The following is a 19986-nucleotide window of genomic DNA, read 5'->3' on the forward strand; positions in this document are numbered from 1 at the left end:
CTTTATTAAAGCTTATCATAACATCATTTTAGGCTACAAAATGTCCGCAACTGCGGTGTTTACCAATTTCAACACTACCGGGTGCAACTATGTTATTTAGTACATCAAGTCCTTCAAACGAACATGTAACTCAGAAACAAAAAACATTAGGATACTGTACATGGCTCATAATAAAACATCAATAGCCTATACTGCGCACATTATTTGAAGGGCATACGAATGAGCGCTCAGAGGTTGCAACGCTGACAGGAAGAGTCAGAAATAAAAGGAGGGCGGTGCAAACCTCACTGAATGCACTGTGTTTACCAATTTCAACACTCCGGGGTGCAACTATGTTAGTTTGTACATTAAGTCCTTCAAACGAACATGTAACTCAGAAACAAAAAAACATTAGGCGACATACTGTACATGGCTCATAATAAAACATCAATAGCCTACTGCGCGCATTATTTGAAGGGCATACGGCGAGCCTTGCGCTCCGCGAACTCGTCCACGATGCTCTGTATGTCACTGATTCAGTGAGCTTTTAAGCGGTAGTCTCACGACCCGAATAGTAAACAATAAACATGGAGGACATGGAGTCGTTAGTGTTGCTGGTCTCGGTGCTGTGGCTTGTTGTCACCGACAACGCCAACAGATACTGGCAAGAGCGTATAGATGAGGCGAGGCGCATAAGGCTTCAGAAATTCTCGTAATTCATAATTATTATTCTTCCGGGTTTGTAGTGTTTACAGATCCCAGCGCACTCGCGGGGCGTGTGTGGGCATGTGAGGACATTCCTCCTCACCAATCAGTGCACAGGGGAGTGTCTGCTCACGCCCCCAGACTCAGTCGGCACGGTTTGGCTCGCTTCAGCCCCACTCCAAAACGGTGCGAGTTTTAGGGGCTAAGCAGGGCTGAAACGAGCTGAGTCGTGCTGGTTTTTGGTAGTCGAAACGCGAGCCGTGTCGGGCTGAAGTGAGCTGAAGCGAGCTGAAGTGAGCTGAAAAAGGGTAGTGGAAAAGGGCCATTATTCACATATTTTTTAGTCTTTTTTGACCTCCTTTAGAGTTCATTGGATTTCCTTGAAACTTGGTTGGAATAAACTTCAGACATATGTAATGATGAATTGCAAAGGAATAGTTGAGATCTCAAACAAAGACACAGTAGTGGTAGATTGATTTGCATGAGGTGCCAATCCAAAAGAAGTAGACGACATTGCTTGGTTTGATCAGCCTCAAATTGTGAGCATTTTCACTTGGAACATGTAGCAGTGTTCAAATGTATCATGTTTCACAATTACTATTTTACATTTTGCATGTTCATATGTCTTGTAAATATTTTTGCCTCCTAAATTCACTGGGACAGCAGTGCTGACAATGTTTTCCTGCCTTGAAATCTACCTTGTTGGCACTTTTGCCCACTGTGAGCAAGTTAGATTTAATGATGATTTGAAAGACTGTTGGACCTGCTGGAGCAATTTTCCCTCAACCTTGACAAAGTGGATTTAAATGTAGCGTAACCAGGGTTCCCCCTGGCACTCATCATGTTCCTCACTGACGAACATAGTCCATCAGTGATGAAGAGAATATTACTAGCAGTCATCACTGTGATGAATGTATTCATCATCATTATCGTATTTCATCTTTTCTAGAAATCTCTCTACAAATCCCTCCATTTGCCGAAATCCAACCCCAGTGAAGAGACGGTAGGAAGCCAGAGTGTAAACAATGAGCACATGCTTGTGACCAATAAAAATCGACAACACATAATTCCCAAATAAGCTCCAAGCTTTTGACCAATCGCAGTGTGTCTTTATCAGTCTGGTGTGGTGATGTAATTATCTCTGCGTGAACCAAACGAAGGCACAGTCTAATCTGACAAAGTTTTTTGTGTGGGATTCTGCAAGCACTGAAGAATATTTAAGGACTGAAACAGCCATGAGGGAGGCACACTCGGAGCCCCTGCCGTCCCCTAGCACATTGGACAGTGTCAGTAATAGAGGAGTCAAAAAATGCCAAAGTGAAATTGCTGTCAGCCGCAGCAAGGAGCTACTGGAAGGAGCTACGTTTCGCAGCAGCATGGCGTGCTGAGTTCCCCTGGGCTAACATACGATGAAAAAATGCATGTGTTCAGCTTGTAAATCAACAGAAAATTTTAATTCTTTCACTGTTGGTTGTTCCAAGAGTCTTCTTGATGCTGTTCAATTGTAAATCAAGTTTTCTGTTGAAGTAAAAGCTAAGAGTCCTAATACCTCTTCTGAATAATTCTGTGCTCAAATAACATGAAGTAAGCACAAACTAAAGAGGTTTATTTTAGCTTGATGGTGCACAGGGTGCCCAAAATCAAGTCTCTTTTATTAGAGGCTGGAGTGGAGCCCAAATTTTATATGTAATGAAGAGGCCTGTACAAATATTTGAACTGTGTCAGTTTGGTTGGTACTATAAACCTGTATTAAGTCTACTTTGATAAGTTGGTAATGAAGAAAAAATACAGACTAAGAAAAAGTGAAGAATATTTATTTGACTTTATTTTTCAAGGAAAAAAGTGGAGAATTTTTTTTTTTCCAGAACTCAAGGGGAACCCTGTGTAACTTTGGGAAGGGGAATTTAAAGGCAGAGGAATGTCTATAGCAAGATTTGGCACAAGGTCTGTGGTGGCACATGGTTAGCTCAAGATTCTCGGTGACCTTTTCAAGCTTCAGCAAACATTTTCCCCGCAGGACTGATGGCCTTTTGTCAACTTTGAATTTTCACATGGCACATGAAGCACGGCACTGCCTTTTCACATCGACTATTGTGCCGCATTTTTGCCTGGAGTGTGGCACTGTATCTTTTGCTTTTAGCAAAGCTCAAAAGTGGAGCTCAAAACTGGAGCAGATAAGATGTCATGAGTTTCAGCTTGGAACAATCAGTTTTAGAACTTGCAAATGTGGAAGCAAGTTGGTGCATGTTGCATGTTTCGCAGCTACGGTTTTCTATTTTCCACTTTTATAATTGTTATAAATAGTCATTTTTGCCTCCTAAAATTGTTGTGACAGCAGTGCTGACAGGCTGGTTTTGCCCCCTTTACACCCAGTTTTAGGAAGTTAGATTTTACTGCGGTTGAAAGACTGTTGTACTTGCAAGGATGTGTATTGTAGAAATGTTAATGTGGACAGAAATAAACCATTCAGCGAATGGTTTAAGAGAGATTCTAATTTCTCTAACTTAATGTTAGTTTGTGTGATAGTTTGTTAGAAAAGTCCAAGAGTTCAAGTTTATTAAAAGTTAAATAGTTACTCTGAGAAGGAATATCAGCAAAGCTAAGGTTAGCTGGCCGGCTAGTTAGCATGGTTAATGTCACTAAATTATTGCTTTTCAGTGTTCAGGGTTTTTTGTGTTTTTTATTGGGTTGCAAAACAGTGAATAGACACTCTGGGAAACAATTAACGTGTTAAAACAGATAAAATGTTTCAACAACATGTGTTGTTCCACTCTTGGACTTTTCTAACAAACTATCACACAAACTAACATTAAGTTAGAGAAATTAGAATCTCTCTTAAACCATTCGCTGAATGGCTTATTTCTGTCCACATTAACATTTCTACAATACACATCCTTGCAAGTACAACAGTCTTTCAACCGCAGTAAAATCTAACTTCTTTGTAACTTCCCAGTAAAATCTAACTACACCAATGAGTTGCTCATTGGTGTAGTTCAGCAAACTGCTGTACAACTAATAGGAGAGAAAACTGTGTAAATACGCTTGGTGTAAAGGATGTTTCGAGTGAGGATTTCCTGCTGGACAAAACAGACGCTCCATTATAAAAAGGTTTCTGATTCATTTGACGAGATGTGCATCACTGTCTTTTTATGTCCTTGTATACAGGAAAGATGTTTCCTTCCAGCGAGCTTTACAACAGCACAGGGGAGAGAGAGAAAGAAGATGAAGACCTCAAGCCTCATCAGCATGAGGAAGATGCTGATGGGTGTGAGGTGTTTTTGAGGACCCTATCACCTTTAGGGAACAGGATTGAATCCCCTTTGATGGCCCCCTCCCCTTTATGGACCCCTACAAGGACCCCATCCCCCTTACGGAACCAGTCCCCATTTGGGACACTGTCCCCCTTATGGAACCTGTCCCCTTATGGGAACCGGACCCCATCTCCTTCAAGGACCCTGACCCCTTTGAGGCATCCAACCCCTGGCTGTACCCTGACCCCTTTGAGGACCCCAACCCCTAGCTGTACCCCGAACCCTGACTGTACCTTGAACCCTTTGAGAACCCTGACCCCTGACTGTACTCTGAACCCTTTGAGGACCCGACCCCCAGCTGTACACTGGACCCTTTGAGGACCCTAACCCCCAGCTGTACCCCAACCCCTGACTGGAACCCGGCCCCTTGCTGTACCCTGAACCCTTTAAGGACTCCAACCCCTGGCTGGAGCCCGACCCCCTGCTGTATCCTGAACCCTTTGGGGACCCTGAACCCTTTGGGGACCTCGACCCCTGGTTGGAACCCGACCCTCTGCTGTTCCTGGACCCCTTTGGGGATCCCGACCCCCTGCTGTATCCCGACCCCCTGCTGTATCCCAACCCCTTGCTGTATGCGGATCCCTTTGAGGAGCCCGGCCCCCTGCTGTATCCCGACCCCTTTGAGGACCCCAACCCCCCACTGTACCCCGACTCCTGTATGGATCCCATCTCCTTTGAGGACCCCGGCCCCTTTGATGACCCTGTTCCCTTCAAGGATCCATCTATGATCCCTGTAGACTGTATTCCTGTCCCTCACCAGGGGATAAGGAGGAGGAGGGACGATGAAGATGACAGTGAAGAAGCCACTCCTCATAGAAGGCAGCGTTTGAATCCCAATGAAGAGCCTGAGGTTATAGCACTTACAGCAATTATTAAAAAAAGTTTGTAAGTTTCTATTTCTAGTTCTTGTTAAAAATGCAGGTGTTTTACTGTAGGATGTTATGGATTTATGCTTTAGTATAATGAATATAAATTCATAGTAATCAAATTAATACATGATATTCTTTAAGTATCATATATTTTCTATATTCATGTAAATATGTGAATATATTAGGTTGTTAAGGTTAATAAAATTTTATGAAAGTTAATACGTTTAAAATTAAGGAATAACACATGACCGACAACTGATGCAAAATTATTCTACAAAAGTTGTGCACACCCCTACCACCCTTCACAGTCTAGTGTGTGTTATTTCACTTATACCACAGCAATTTGACAAGGACAGCAATGTTGACTGTATTAACGATACATTGCACGTTTTATCAATGGCTTTCTGAAACGTAAAAGAAACTCTCATTCAAACTGAAACTCTGTTTAGAAGTGTTAAATTTATGTCACAGCAATGATTGTTAGAATGATTTTGTTCAACAAACATCCATTTATTAATAGTCTCAGATTATGTCCACCATTTATATCTGCCCTGTTTATGAGCTGTTGCTGTAGAAATAATATTCGAACGAGCATGTTAATATTAACCTATTATTACAGCTAGAACTACCTGTGATAAATTATACTAAAATAATGCAAACCTTTATCCAATCGGATTCGAGTATTCACTGTAAAAGTATAAATCGTATAAAGTGTAATAATATAAATGTATAGGTTATGATTAGCCTAGTAAACTAGACCCACCCGCCTAGCAGCCAAAAATATTTTTGCCTACGAGTGGGTCTAGCCTCGCACCATATCAACAAAACACCCCGGGCATCAAATCGTGCCCGCCAATCACAACGCAAGGTTTTTGTTTGGATTCTTTGGGCGGGCTTTTGCAGGAGTGACGACAAGGCTGTGCGACGCTGGAGAAAGCACAACAGGAAAGATGGCTATGGCTAGTGAACAGCGCTCGTTTAACTCTGCTTTGGAATCAGTTTTAGAAGAATTAGACTTGGAGTTTTCGTTGAAACATGAGCAAGAAGAGGCTCTCTGCTCATTCCTTTTCAAGAAGGACGTTTTCGCTGTTTTGCCGACCGGCTATGGCAAAAGTCTGATCTACCAGCTGGCTCCGCTGGTAGCCAAAAGGATGGGGCTAGTTTGTGCAGTACGAAGAATTAATAAACAGCTTTGAAACATTACTTTTTGATTGTTTCTTATTTTCCCGTTATTTTAAATTTAAGGGAAATTATTTCACCAAACACCACTAAATAAAAACTCTCAAAAACAGTTTAAGCAAACCCTTGAAAAACACTTGAAAAAAAATGAGTGTATGTTAAGTATATGTGGTACAGACCCCAAACTTGTGGTCATTATCTCCAAACTTCTTAATATCTAGAACCTGTTTATTAATTAATATGCATTTTGAAAAATTATTTATTTCAAGGCCTCCCCCACTGCTTTCTGTCGCTCTGACTACGTCACAGTCACTGTTGCGCTGATTGGTCAGAGCGTTGGCCTATACGCACAGAGACAGTTTGAAAGACAACGGGTTGTTCCTACCCACACCCTTCGGAAATGTCTACGACCGAGACCAGACTAAATATTCACATTTAGTCTGGCTTGCTAGGTTATGATAGGATTTTTAAAAATCTTTTTGTTGAACACTCTTGTCTCAAGTGTCTTTTCTTATACAGTAACACACAATAAGCTTTTCTCACTGGTTTCATTACATTATATTACAGGCATTTATCCAGAGCGATGTACAGCAGGACCCTGACATACCACATGATATACAGTGCCATGAGAAAGTTTGGGCACCCTTGACAAATCCCAGTATTTTTCATTCATATATAATTGGGTGTTTGATTCTACAACTTAGTCTTGACATATGAAATAAATAAAAGACACAGACATATTTCAGCATTGAAGAGAAGTTTATTGGGCTAACAGAAAAAGTGCAATATGCAGCAAAACAAAAATAGGCCCGTGCATAAATTTGGGCACCCTAACAGAAACATTCCATCAATATTTAGTGGAGCCTCCTTTTGCAAAAATTACAGCCTCTAGACGCTTTCTATAGCCACCAATGAGTGTATGGATCTTGGACGAAGGCATCTTGGCCCACTCCTCCTTGCAAAACATCTCTAATTCCTTGAGGTTTGAAGGTCTACGAGCATGGACAGCTTGCTTCAATTCATCCCACAGATTTTCAATGATATTCAAATCTGGGGACTGGGATGGCCATTCCAAGACATTGTACTTGTTCCTCTGCATGTATGCCCGAGTGGATTTTGAGCAATGTTTCGGGTCATTGTCTTGTTGAAACATCCATCCCCGGCGCAACTTCAACTTTGTTACAGACTCTAGCACATTATCCTCAAGAATCTGCTGGTATTGAGTGGAATCCATGCGACCGTCAACTTTAACAAGGTTCCCAGTACCAGTACTCGCCACACAGCCCCACAGCATGATGGAACCTCCACCAAATTTCACTGTGGGTAGCAGATGTTTCTCTTGGAATTCTGTGTTCTTTTTACGCCATGTGTATTGCCTCTTGTTGTGACCAAATAACTCGATTTTTGTTTCGTCAGTCCACAAGATCTTATTCCAAAAGGATACTGGCTTGTCCAAATGTGCTTTTGCATAGTTCAAGCGACTCAATTTGTGGCGACTGCGAAGAAAGGGCTTCTTCCTCATCACTCTCCCGTACAGTCTTTCCTCATGCAAATTGCGCTGTATTGTTGCCCTATGCACAGTGACCCCATCTGCAGCTAGATCCCTTTGCAAGTCTCTGGTGGTGGTCTGTGGGTTGTTTTTAACAATTCTCAGCATCCTTCGTCTTTGCCTCCCTGAAATTTTTCTTGGCCTACCACTTCTGGCCTTGACAAGGACTGTGCCTGTGGCTTTCCATTTTCTTACAATGTTCCTCACGGTAGACACTGACAGCTGAAATCTTTTGGAAAGTTTTTTGTAGCCTTCCCCTAGTCCATACTGCTCTATAATCTTCGTTTTGAGGTCATGAGAAAGTTGTTTTGAGGCCCCCATCTTGCAGCTCTTCAGAGGACAGTCAAAGAGAAAGAGAACTGGCATTTGGCCACCTTAAATAGCCTTTGTCATGATTGGATGCACCTGCCTATTAAGTTCAAGGCTTAATGAGCTCACTTAACCAACTTGATGTTTTCAATTACTCTGTGATGATTAGTTACAGGTTTTCAAAGCAACAAAATGTCAAGGGTTCCCATACTTTTGCACAGCCTATTTTTCACATTTGATTTAATTTCATACAAAGGAATACACCAATAATTAAAATCAGTGTCTGCAAAACAACCCAGCACTTGGCTCTGATGGGCAAAGGAAGGACATGCCACTAGGGTGTTTTTCTGTGGAGACAGAGTCAATTATTGTACAACCTCAGACAGGGTGCCCAAACTTTCTCATGGCACTGTAAGACACAGCAGTGGGCAGCCTGGGGAGCAGCTGGGGGTCAAGTGCCTTGCTCAAGGGCACTTCAGCCATTCCTACTGGTTAATCAAACTAGTGACCTTTTGGTCCCAAAGCTGCTTCTCTAATCTTCAGTCCAGAGGAAAATTTGGTTTCTCATTTGTATCCCTTCTGTTGCTCAGGAGACAAAATGCTGATTCTCTTTTAAGGATCATTTAAGTATTACTTTTGTCACAGTTCTTTTTCCTAATTTTGCCTTAGGAGAAATAAAAGAAGCAAAAGATGAGACATAGCAATGAGACAAGTAGGAGTCACAAAAGAGATATTAGGGTTTTTTTTTTGGGGGGGGGGGGCTTTTTTCACCTTTATTGGATAGGACAGTGTAGAGACAGGATCAGGAAATGACCTCAGGTCAGAATCGAACCCAGGTCCCCAGGTTTATGGTATGGCGCCTTAGTTGACTGAGCCACATCTAAGACTATTTTATTAGTTGACTAATTTCAACTTTCGTGAGAAATAACACGAACGTCTGCATCATGCAGGATTTGCGGGCGGGAGCGGGACAAAATATGGCAGGCGCGGGCGGGACTGAAAATCATAATTCTTTGCGGGAGCGGGACTGCACAATGCGGGAGCGGGACTGAAAATTCTGTCCCGTGCAGACCTCTAATCTGAGTATTGTTTAAGCCTTTGTTGAGATCTCTTTTGTAAATCAAAAAAGGACTAAACTGAGATGACTAGAATGAGAATGGTTCAAGATTGTGTAGAGACCTCTTTTACAAAACTGACGGAGCCTAATCTGAGACTCACCAAATAGATCTGAAATGAGAATTGTGCGAGTTTACAGAGAGAGCTCTCTGGTGGATCAGCCTGAGTAAAGTATGAGATGTATAAATTGGTCAACACTGAGCATTATTTAAAACATTGTTGAAAACTCATTTGTAGATTAAAGGGAGTCTACAATGTGATAACTTAACTCTTTTGCTCCAGAGACAAACCTGAGAAGCAGGAGACAAAAGCAATAATCTCATTTTAATATCACTATGATCTCATTATTGTATAGGAGAAACAATTGAGAAAGAGAAGAGATCTCATTTTAAAATTTCCTTTCCTCTGGGAGGCCATGGCTTCCCTCAGCATAAAATAAACTTTATAACTGAAAGTCTGTCTATAAATGTTTGTCTGCTAACAAAAATGTCACATTTAATGATTATCTGTGAAACAAAGTCATTCTGATAATTACAGTGGAGAAGAAATTCTCCTTCAGCTGAAACCTTGTGGTCAGGAGGAATTCTACTGGTTTCTCCTCACAGGCAAATACACTCCAGCCAACAGTCTGAACCTGTTAAATATATAGAATCTGGTGCTGTCATGCTAAATAAATTAAATAAATAACAGGTGAATCTCAAGGTGCAGTTTTGCTGTTTAGAGGTCAGAGTTCATTTCCTCAAGTGAGTGCAGCAAATTGGCCAGTTTATTAGTTTACAGGTGAAACTTACAAATGAATACACCATGAGGAAGAAACAGAGTTCAGGATGGTTTAAATAACCAGTTTCCACTTCCTTTCTGCAACATTTCCTAATTTACCAAAATGTTTTGTATATCTAGATTTTGTTGTTGTTGTACAACTGATATCAAAGGCCAGACTTTTGCTGTAAATTAACAGCCAAACCTTTTACATGAACAAATTAACAGCAAACTGTTTGCTTTTATTATATTGCCATGAAATATGTGATGTTACTGTCCATTAAAGATAATTGTGCAGTGTAATTTATGGTAAAATGCAGGCAGCTGTGGTTAAATTATTTCCTACAATCAAATGAATTCCCTCTATGGGTAAGGAGGGACAAACAGCAATTGTTACCTCGCCATTCACAAAACCAAAATACAACTCAATTTTGTGCAATGACACAGGGAAAGACTGTAAACCAATACCTCTAATCAATACGAAATTACCTGTATCAGATGGCAAAACAGACTGACAAATAAAGCTTTCTGATGCCCCTGTGTCATGAAGAATTTTTACAGGAACACGAGAAGAGCCACCAACCAGTGAAACAAACCCCTCCGTAACAAATGGCACATAATCTGCTAGACTAGATGTAACCAACTCAGATGCATCACACTACACAGCTACTGTGTGATCAACTGGCGTTGTACACTGAGCACTGATACACATTTTCACTGGAACATTTTTGGAGTTACCCTTTGATCGTACAGCAGGAGTAGAGGAAGCACAGAGGCCAACTTTGCCTCTGTCATTCTTTATTTTATCCAATAGAACGGGGCAATTTGCCTTCCAGTGGTTTTTACCAAAACAATAATTGCAATCTTTTTTAGGATCAAACCCAAAAGGTTTGAAATGCACGGAATTGGTGTTGGAATTAACAGAAGTATTTGTGCTACCACTGCCAGGACGACGGTCCTTGCAAGTGTCAAAACCCAAACTAGAAACACGCGATGGAATTTTGTGAGTGAGCAAGAAATTATTGGCAAGGACAGCAGCATCAGATGGTGTCAACCTTCTGTTCGCTAAGATAAGTGGCTACACGATCAGGCAGTGTGTTTTTAAACTGCTCCAATACCAAAAGGTCACAAAGCTTTTCAAAAGTATTAACGCTTTCGGCTGTAAGCCAACGTTGGAAGTAACTGGTTAAATCCCTGACCCATTCTGCATACATTTGCTTGACAGTTTTTTCCATGAACGAAAACGCTGTCTGTACGCTTCAGGAATCAACTCATAACACTTTAACACAGCCGCTTTCACAGTTTTGTGCACCTTTCGTTCCGAAGAAGGTAGAGCCACAAATGCCTGCTGTCCGTGACCAATTAAAGATGTCTGTAACAATAAAGTTTTCTCCTCATCACTCCAGTGCTGCTCAAATGCAATATTTTCAAACAATGAGAAAAAGACATCTGGGTCCCACTCGTTAAACTTAGGCAGGAACTTTACCATATTGGCCAAGCTGTTGGAAGTTGGTGTAGAGCTGCCGAGGTTCCCCTCAGCCGCCAGCTGGAATTTAGCGGCTCAAACTCACGTTGCTGCTCTGCATTTTTGAGTTTATGCATCTCCAACTCGCGTTCCCTGTCCTTTTCTTGCATTTCTAATTTGCTGCATTTTCGGTTCGTGTTGCAATTTTAACAACTCCACTTGCTGCTCATACGACAGCGAGGTCACCGTCTGTGAGTGCGCAGCTGGCAAAGTTGGCTTCGCATCAAGGCCCAATTCCACTTTCTGCCCGCGGTCCCTCCCGCCCCTCGGCAGGCAACACCTGCTTCTTAGGGCGTATTCACACCTATGTTGTTTGGTCCGGACCAAACGAACCAAATTTCCCTTGGTCCGGACCTTTTGGGTTGGTCTGAATACAAACCACCGAACTCTGGTCCAGACCAAACAAGCAGACCAAGACCGAGCTGCAAGGTCGGACTCGGTCCGGACCAAAGGAACCCTGGTGCGGACCTTTTGGAGGTGTGAAAGCAGACCGGACCTAATCTGACAGTTTTGCTTTTTTGTACCTTGGGAGCTTCCGTCGTTTGTCGAGCATTATGGGAAACAGAGTCTTGACACTCCACTGCAAAGTGCAAACACTGTTTCGGTTGTCAAGGGAACCTTACAACAGCCGTTCAGTCATTCAGACCAGTGGTAGGCTAGACTACAGAGTACAAAAAATGAGTAGGGGGCAAACGTGGGCCGAAGAAGAAACGCGTACCCTTGTAGATATATGGGCAGATGTCCACATATCTGAGCTTTTGGAGAGAACACACAAAAATGCTGACGTGTTTGCTGTATTCAGTGAGAAAATGAAGGAGAAGGGGTTCACGCGCTCCCCAGAACAATGTCGGCTAAAAGTGAAGAAACTCCGTCAGACCTACATTAAAATCAAGGACATTCTTTCAAAAAGTGGCGGTACTAGCGACGCAAAAAAAGAAATTCATCTATTACGATGGATAAGGCGAATATCCCGACACATACCTCCTCTGTCTTGCGTGAAGAGCCAGAACTGTCACAACATGATGTGCGCTCATCAGCGCTATCCTCCGTAGCCACCTTGCCCTTTGAAGTCGTCGTTGATAAATTACTTGTACAACAGCATAGTAATCGCACAATTGTGAAAACTGGAAAAAACATATAGCTCTGATGACATTAAAAAGAATAACAGCACGGAAAGCCTACATGACTACTTTTGAACTTAACACTTTGTGCACGTGTCGTCTCTGACCAATAGCTGAACGACCTCAGGGCGCGTGGCTTTGTTGACAGATTTTGGTCCGCTTACTAAAATGTACAGTGTGAAAGCGAACCGCACCAAAATGAAAAAAAAAACAAAAACATTTGGTTCAGACCAAAGCAAGTGAACTATCGAACTATCCTGGTCTGAATACACCCTTAATCAACATCCCCTGAATAAAAAAAAAATAAGTCCTCTTTTAATGCGGTCTTCGGCAACGCTATATCAATTTCATAGTGGTCAGCAACACTATATAATTGATCCTTGGTGAGCATGAGGAACAATGCCTCCGAAGGAGCTTTAAAAAACGCTTCAAGATTACTCATCCTGCTACAACAAATCCAAGCCACCAATACAATATTCAAACTGGCCACAAATAGGCACCAGCGCGTGCCACCGAACAAATACTAACCATGGCTCAAACAAACAAAACACTTCCTCAAACAATTACCAAACAAATCCGATAACCAAACACAATCAAATCCAAATTATTTTGGTAAAGTGGAATGCCACTCGCACTACGAGACAGCAGCGGAGATTCCCCCTAAACATTCACCCCCCACTAAACTGACCTGTCTTCACACTGGGCCCCAGAGCAAGGATCATTTACTCACCAATACCATTGGACCCGTACTGTCCCAACAGATGCCAATTCAGCTGGATTTCCCAGGCAGTGCCCTCACCCAAGCTTCAGTGACACAGCAGCCTAAACCCAACGCAGCACGTTCTGATTGGGGAAAATGCAGCTCCGCGATCTGCCACCCCGCAGTGCAAGCACAAACACACTGCCACTCCAAACAATCAAAATAATAGGCCAAAAGGCTCCAAATTTCCAAAACAATATTCCAAAAAGTATTATCAAAATGAGGAAGTTTACCAAAACAACTACAATATTTAACCCCGAACCTTCCAAACGATGTGAAACTCCCCACAAACAAACACAGGAAGTTTACATTACCAAAACGCCAAAATCCAATTCACTATCAAAGGTTTGGACGAGCCCCCATATTGTCGTGCCTACTTGGCTCAAAATAAGCACAACATAAAGGGAGTCCACACCGTTGTTCGGGTTAAATAGTATTTTAGTTAAATATAATTAAGAAATAAGAAATAATAAGCATTTAAAGGAAAATAATAAAGCACTGGTTGGCCCATGCAGGGCCTCCATGGCACAAAGCAAGAGTTACCCAAACCAAAAGCCCCGATAGCCAGCTCGCGAACACTGAATGGCCATGTATTTGAACTATCCCGGCTGTCTAGACCAGGTGTTACAGTACCAGACAGCTCCCCCTTTGGACTGGAGGGAGACCCGGACAAGTTCAAGTTCAATACATGCAGAAGGAGTGAGCACTCTCAGCAAGGCAAAGCCGGGCGTGACAGTATGTGCTCTAATTGCCATACCAGTGAGCCTGGCACTTTGGACAGGTTAGCCATAGAGATTCTCTGAAGAAAGCAAAAGTAACATGAACCTGCTTTCCTCCACACATCTCATGCAACCATCTCAAACGTTGAGCAGGATCCTGCAGACATGAAAAGTCAAAACTTTGAAAGATATAATGAAATTCCAGTAGCACATAAGCACTTTTGTGTGGGTCATCTGGCTTTGTCTGGTATGATTTTCGCTTCGCTTGTGAGAGATCCAAGGTTGAAATCCTGGAGAAGCCCAGGGTTGACCTTAAATTGTTCACCTGTTAGAAAAAAAAAATTAAAGGAATGCTGGCTGCATCGTTCTTAAAGTGCTAGTCTCATGAAAATTGCATCATAAAATCTCTGGCTTTCTGTGTGTGATGTGCTCAACTAGGCTGCAAAGTCATAGGGCCAGTGGCGCAATGGATAACGCATCTGACTACGGATCAGAAGATTCTAGGTTCGACTCCTGGCTGGCTTGAAAATTTTAAAGGGTGGTGTAGTGGTTTGCACTGTTGCCTCACAGCAAGAAGGTTCTGGGTTCAGTGAATGGTGGGGGCCTTTCTGTGTGGATCATGTTCTCCCCATGTCTACGTGGGTTTCCTCGAGGTGCTCTGATTTCCCCCACAGTCCAAAGACATGCAGTTAGGTTAACGTGGGGTGGCCTTGGGCTGAAGTGTCCTTGAGCAAGGTACCTAACCCCTGACTGCTCCCCGGGTGCTCTGGTGTGGCTGCCCACTGCTCCGGGCGTGTTTGCGTGTGTTCACTGCTTCAGGTGGGTTAAATGCAGAGGATGAATTTCACTGTGCTTGAAGTGTGCATGTGACAAATAAAGGTTTCTTCTTCTTCTAAGTTAGCGTATAAATAAAAAAATTCGTTCAAAAATACATTTTTGCATATGAATTCTGCTCCAAAAATCACTAAAAGCTTGTCTGCCATTATTAGATCGCAGCGATTTACAGGTTAGCGGTGCTGCATGCGTGACATCATGTGCACCAATGCCTTTTTTTGTGTCCACATGGACTCTATACCGGGGCGATTCTAGCATCTGATCTTTGGGGGTGCTTAGCCCCCAGAGCTGACAGAGGCACCTGGCTTGAACGACAGTGTTTCCACATTTATTCTGCATTTAGACTAGACTTAACTAGACAAGAAGACTAGACTAGACTTATGCAATGTTTTAACAGAAGCTGACCCAATAAACTATGATATCTACACATTTACAACCACTGACACAAATATTTACGTTATATTTTTAACTAAACAAGACCTACTACTGCATTTGTAATGTTGGAGCTATTCATTTTGAACAGTGGTAATTGTTAATTAATGTGTTATTGTGTATTGTGTAATAATAGTGTGTATTATTATGATTTTACATTAGTTTACATTAGTTTATATTTTTTGTTATATTTGTTATATTTTGGTCGTGTTCTTTTGATAGTAATTTGTTTAATTGTTTGCTTTGTGCATGTACGTTTCAGTGTCTGTTTTGATTAATTTGCTAATTATTATGATGTTATTTATGATAAATATATAAATATATAAATATATAAATGATAAGCAAACGTAAACGCTATGTTACATTTAATAAAATTGACTAACACACAGTGGTCTAGCACCGTAGCACTTGTACAGCTCTGCACAAAAGTATCTCGATATGGATGATAAATGTGGTTTTTATCATTCTGTTCATAGACCAGGGAACATCAACATTGCATTATGCCAATAGTGTGCAAAGCGTCATCAAGATAACAGTGACTACTTTGAAGAATCTAAAATATGTTGAACACTGCGAGTTCATCGGGAAGTGGTGGAACCCAGAGCCTGGATTGCCATGGCCCATTACGGATGCTTGGGAGGGTTCGGATGTCCTGTCACAATCCGTCACATTCTGTGAGCCATCACCATGATTGTTGTGAAGAGCTTCCTCAACCAAGAATGAATCTAAACACAGAGACAGGGCAGATATTAATGAATAAAAAGTACTAAAAATTCAGATGATTGCTAGAGACCAAAAACTTAGCTAGCTGGCACTGTACAAGCAAGATGACTTTCCTTTTCTTATTCTCTGTCTATTGTCTCTACAAATTCCTGTAGATGACTCACTTTTTTTTCAAGGCTATGCTCCGATTAGTGAAATAGTAGTTTTAGGTGTGTCCAAACTTTTTATTGGTACTGTAGCTAGCCCTTTATCAGTGTACCATATGAAAATCTCCACACCCAAACTACCATAAATATCATTAAAAAAAATACCATAAATAACCCAAAAATATGTTTTCAACTAGAATACTTGCGTGTGGAAGGTGATCCCTCTTGATTTGCAATATTTGTTGGCATAATGTTAATCGTGAAGCATTCATGCCCCTTTCAAGGAATTTAGTCCACTCTCTTATCTGTTATCTTATGTCTCGTGCACATTTGAGGATTTTCAAATCTTAGCCAAGTTTAAAAATGTGGGCCACAGACAGATTTAATAATTTTTTTTTGTATTTTAATCGTAAGAATGCACACACCAGATGATTCATTCAAGGTGCAAGACCACACATTTGGCGATTATACTGAAACGATGTACTGTAGATGAATAAATACATATTTTAAACTACCAACCGTTTTTCATCGTAGCAGAGTTTTCCTTGGGTGAATTCACCATCTGATAACAGAAACACTTTGTTGACTTGCTGGTCACCTTTATCCCAGCAGCAATCTTGGCCTTGTTGCCAGGCGTGAGTCGCTTTAGTTTGACCAGAAGCTCTGGGTTTGCCCGTCTGAAGTACTCGTTGTGAAAGTGATGCCGCTGGGCCAAGGCGAAAGCTTTGCCGAGTTGCTGCTTCTCTGAGCTGTCATGATCTGGGTGCACTTTTCTGAAACCATACAGGTTTAGCTGGCGAAAGAAACTGATGATGGAAGTGGTTTTGAAGTACGCTCTCGTCTGCTCATTAGGAGAACCTAACACTTCTTCTTCAAAGGGTTCCTGATAGATGAGTTCCCCACTGGAGTCCCAGCAGATTGAGCAAATTTGAGGATTGTTCACCAAACGCCACAACTTGCTGGGGAAATGGTTGGGGTTGATCGGGATGGTGAAGCATGTTTCTTTGACTTCCAGACCAGCTGAAGAATTTGCAAGCACCTGGTGAAAACGGACAGGAGCTCAGGGTTAGTGAACTGGAGTTATTGATTTATATAGACATTTGTAAACTAACTTGATTATAACAGTTGCTCTTTAGTGTTGACTAGTTAGCAAGGCGTGGGGGGGGGGGGGGGGGAGACGACAACATGTCACACTCTCAGAAAATAAAGTGCAGTAGTAGTCCTATTATGCATGGTCATTGGGACAGTACCCTCTAATGTGCTTATTTGTCCCATTTATATACTTCCTGGGAACGCATATGGACCTTTCTGATCCTAAGAAGTACCCATAGTTACCTTGAGGCCCAATAATGAGCCCTAAGGGTACATTAGTGTAGATTGTACCTTGGGGAACAGAAATGGACTCTTACTGTAACACTATTTCTGACAGTGGAGACTTGACCAGCCTCCTTTTTGTTGTTGTTTTTTTGTTTGTTTTAAAATAATCAAATAAAAACAGACCCAAAGTCAGTTTGAATTACATGATCATGTGTGGCTTATTGTCTGATATCTGGAAATGTACACCTGTTATTTTGGTTCCTTTTGGAGGTTCTCTGTTCTCCCCTCTTCTCAGAACCGTTAAAACTATGCGGGAACCGTTACTCACGCGCCAGTCTCGCGTGTTTACATTCAAAAGGAGACAAGCATGCGCATTTTCTTCTCTAGCACGCGCTGTGGAAAAACATGAATATTCAATGAGCGCGCGCGTGGACTTGTCCAATCAGAGTAACAAGCGCATGCAACTTCATCCGGCCCCCTGATCTCTCTGTAAAATATCTGACTATTTTCTACATTGTAGAGCAATACTGAAGAGATGGAAACTATCAAATAATATATGGAACATAGATGGAATTATGTAGTAAACAGAAAGTGTAAAAAAAAAAAAAAACCCAAAATGTTTCATATTTTAGATTCTTCAGAGTAGCCACCGTTTACCTTGACGCTTTGCACACTATTGGCATTATCTTAACCAGCTTCATGAGGTCGTCACCTGGAATGCTTTTCAATTAACAGGCAAATAATAAAAATACAGTAAACAGCCCTGCTCCACAACTGTAGTAATGCATATTATGTCAAGAACCGCTCAGCTAAGTAAAGAGAAACGACATTCATCATTACTTTAAGACATGAAGTGTGTTTTAATGAATAAAAATAAAGAAAAACTACTGAATGAGGTGTCCAAACGTTTGACTGGTACTGTATATGAATATAGAATAACAGTTACAAATCATGAAATCTTTGAGGTAAATGATTGTATTTAGAATGCATGTGCAAGTTTGACGTCTTTTTGTCGTGAGTTAAAGGGCAGAGGAGTGAAACATGATATGGTTTCACTTTCTCTCTCTCCTTCGCCAGACTATTGACCAGTTCGAGTCCGATGGCTGTGATAACTGAGTCTTACTGCAAATGAAGGGGAACCGGGAGATGGTTTATGATGCACAAGCTCCTTTTTTGATGGGTATGCAGCATTCCTTTGGATTTTTTCCCTCTAATAAATCCTTTTTATTTATTAACTAAACTAAGTAACCAACGAATTAACTAATTTATTTATTTATTTTTGAATAAATAAGGCTGCGTTCTGTGTGTTTTCCTTACAGTGTCATTACAATTATGAGTCCTGAAGACAGCTGGGTGGCCAAGTGGCAAAGAATAGGTGTAATTTATACACTTCACTATAATTCAGTCATTCATTTATATATATAAATGAAATAAAGTCAATATTTGGTGTGAGATGACCCTTGGCTTAAAAAAAAAATAGTAGTCTGAGGTACAATGAGTGCAGTTTTATAAGGAAATGAGCTGTAGGTTTTACTGAGCATCTTACAGAACCAGCCACAGTTCTTCTGGACACTTTGACTGTCACACTCACTTCTTCATTTTGCACCAAAACCCAGCAGCCTTCATAACGTTTTCTTTTTTAATCTGAAAAGTGCTCTTATGTAATATGCTGTTCAAACATTGTTTTTTTCTGTAACATTTAATTTTGTGCTGGAAAATGAATGTTTGGGACTCTAAAATGTTTTTGTACTCACTCGATAATGTAGAAATCATAAAACAAAAATCTATAACAAAGTTTGTATGAAAAAAAATAGGGTGCCTAAGACTTTTGCACAGTCCTGTATGTATATATATTTTATATATATATAAAAAAATTACTGCATTTGTGAATGTTATTTTCTTTCACAGGAAATTTCAAAGCAGGTGTCTATCCAGCCATCCATTATCTGTGGCCGCTTTATCCTGTTCTACAGGGTCGCAGGCAAGCTGGAGCCTATCCCAGCTCACCATAAGCTGGAACATTTACTGGAAGATTACAGTAACTGGCAAACACACCGCCTAGTGGCCAGTGTTAGTAATTACCAGTCAGACACACCGCCTAGTGGCCAGTGTTAGTAATTACCAGTCAGACACACCGCCTAGTGGCCAGTGTTAGTAATTACCAGTCAGACACACCGCCTAGTGGCCAGTGTTAGTAATTACCAGTCAGACACACCGCCTAGTGGCCAGTGTTAGTAATTACCAGTCAGACACACCGCCTAGTGGCCAGTGTTAGTAATTACCAGTCAGACACACCGCCTAGTGGCCAGTGTTAGTAATTACCAGTCAGACACACCGCCTAGTGGCCAGTGTTAGTAATTACCAGTCAGACACACCGCCTAGTGGCCAGTGTTAGTAATTACCAGTCAGACACACCGCCTAGTGGCCAGTGTTAGTAATTACCAGTCAGACACACCGCCTAGTGGCCAGTGTTAGTAATTACCAGTCAAATGAGAAACCCAGCCCTGATCAGTATGAAGGTAAAGAAGAAGGAATGAGAATAGACAGTCATGCGATTAGTGTGTGTCGTGTTAGTAGACTATTAAAACTAAAAAAAAAATACAAATCACTCACTTAGTACAAGGTGACTTACT

The 19986-nt window shown here is 41.4% G+C and overlaps 1 non-coding gene across 1 annotated transcript; it reads left to right on the top strand.

Annotated features, from left to right (window-relative positions):
* The first annotated feature begins 14353 nt into the window (after positions 1–14353).
* On the top strand, positions 14354–14426 carry trnar-acg (transfer RNA arginine (anticodon ACG)). The gene has a single exon. It is a non-coding gene; the product is annotated as a tRNA-Arg (tRNA).
* Positions 14427–19986: the final 5560 nt, after the last annotated feature.

This window comes from Neoarius graeffei, chromosome 1 (genome assembly GCF_027579695.1).
Source record: "Neoarius graeffei isolate fNeoGra1 chromosome 1, fNeoGra1.pri, whole genome shotgun sequence".
NCBI lineage: Eukaryota > Metazoa > Chordata > Actinopteri > Siluriformes > Ariidae > Neoarius > Neoarius graeffei.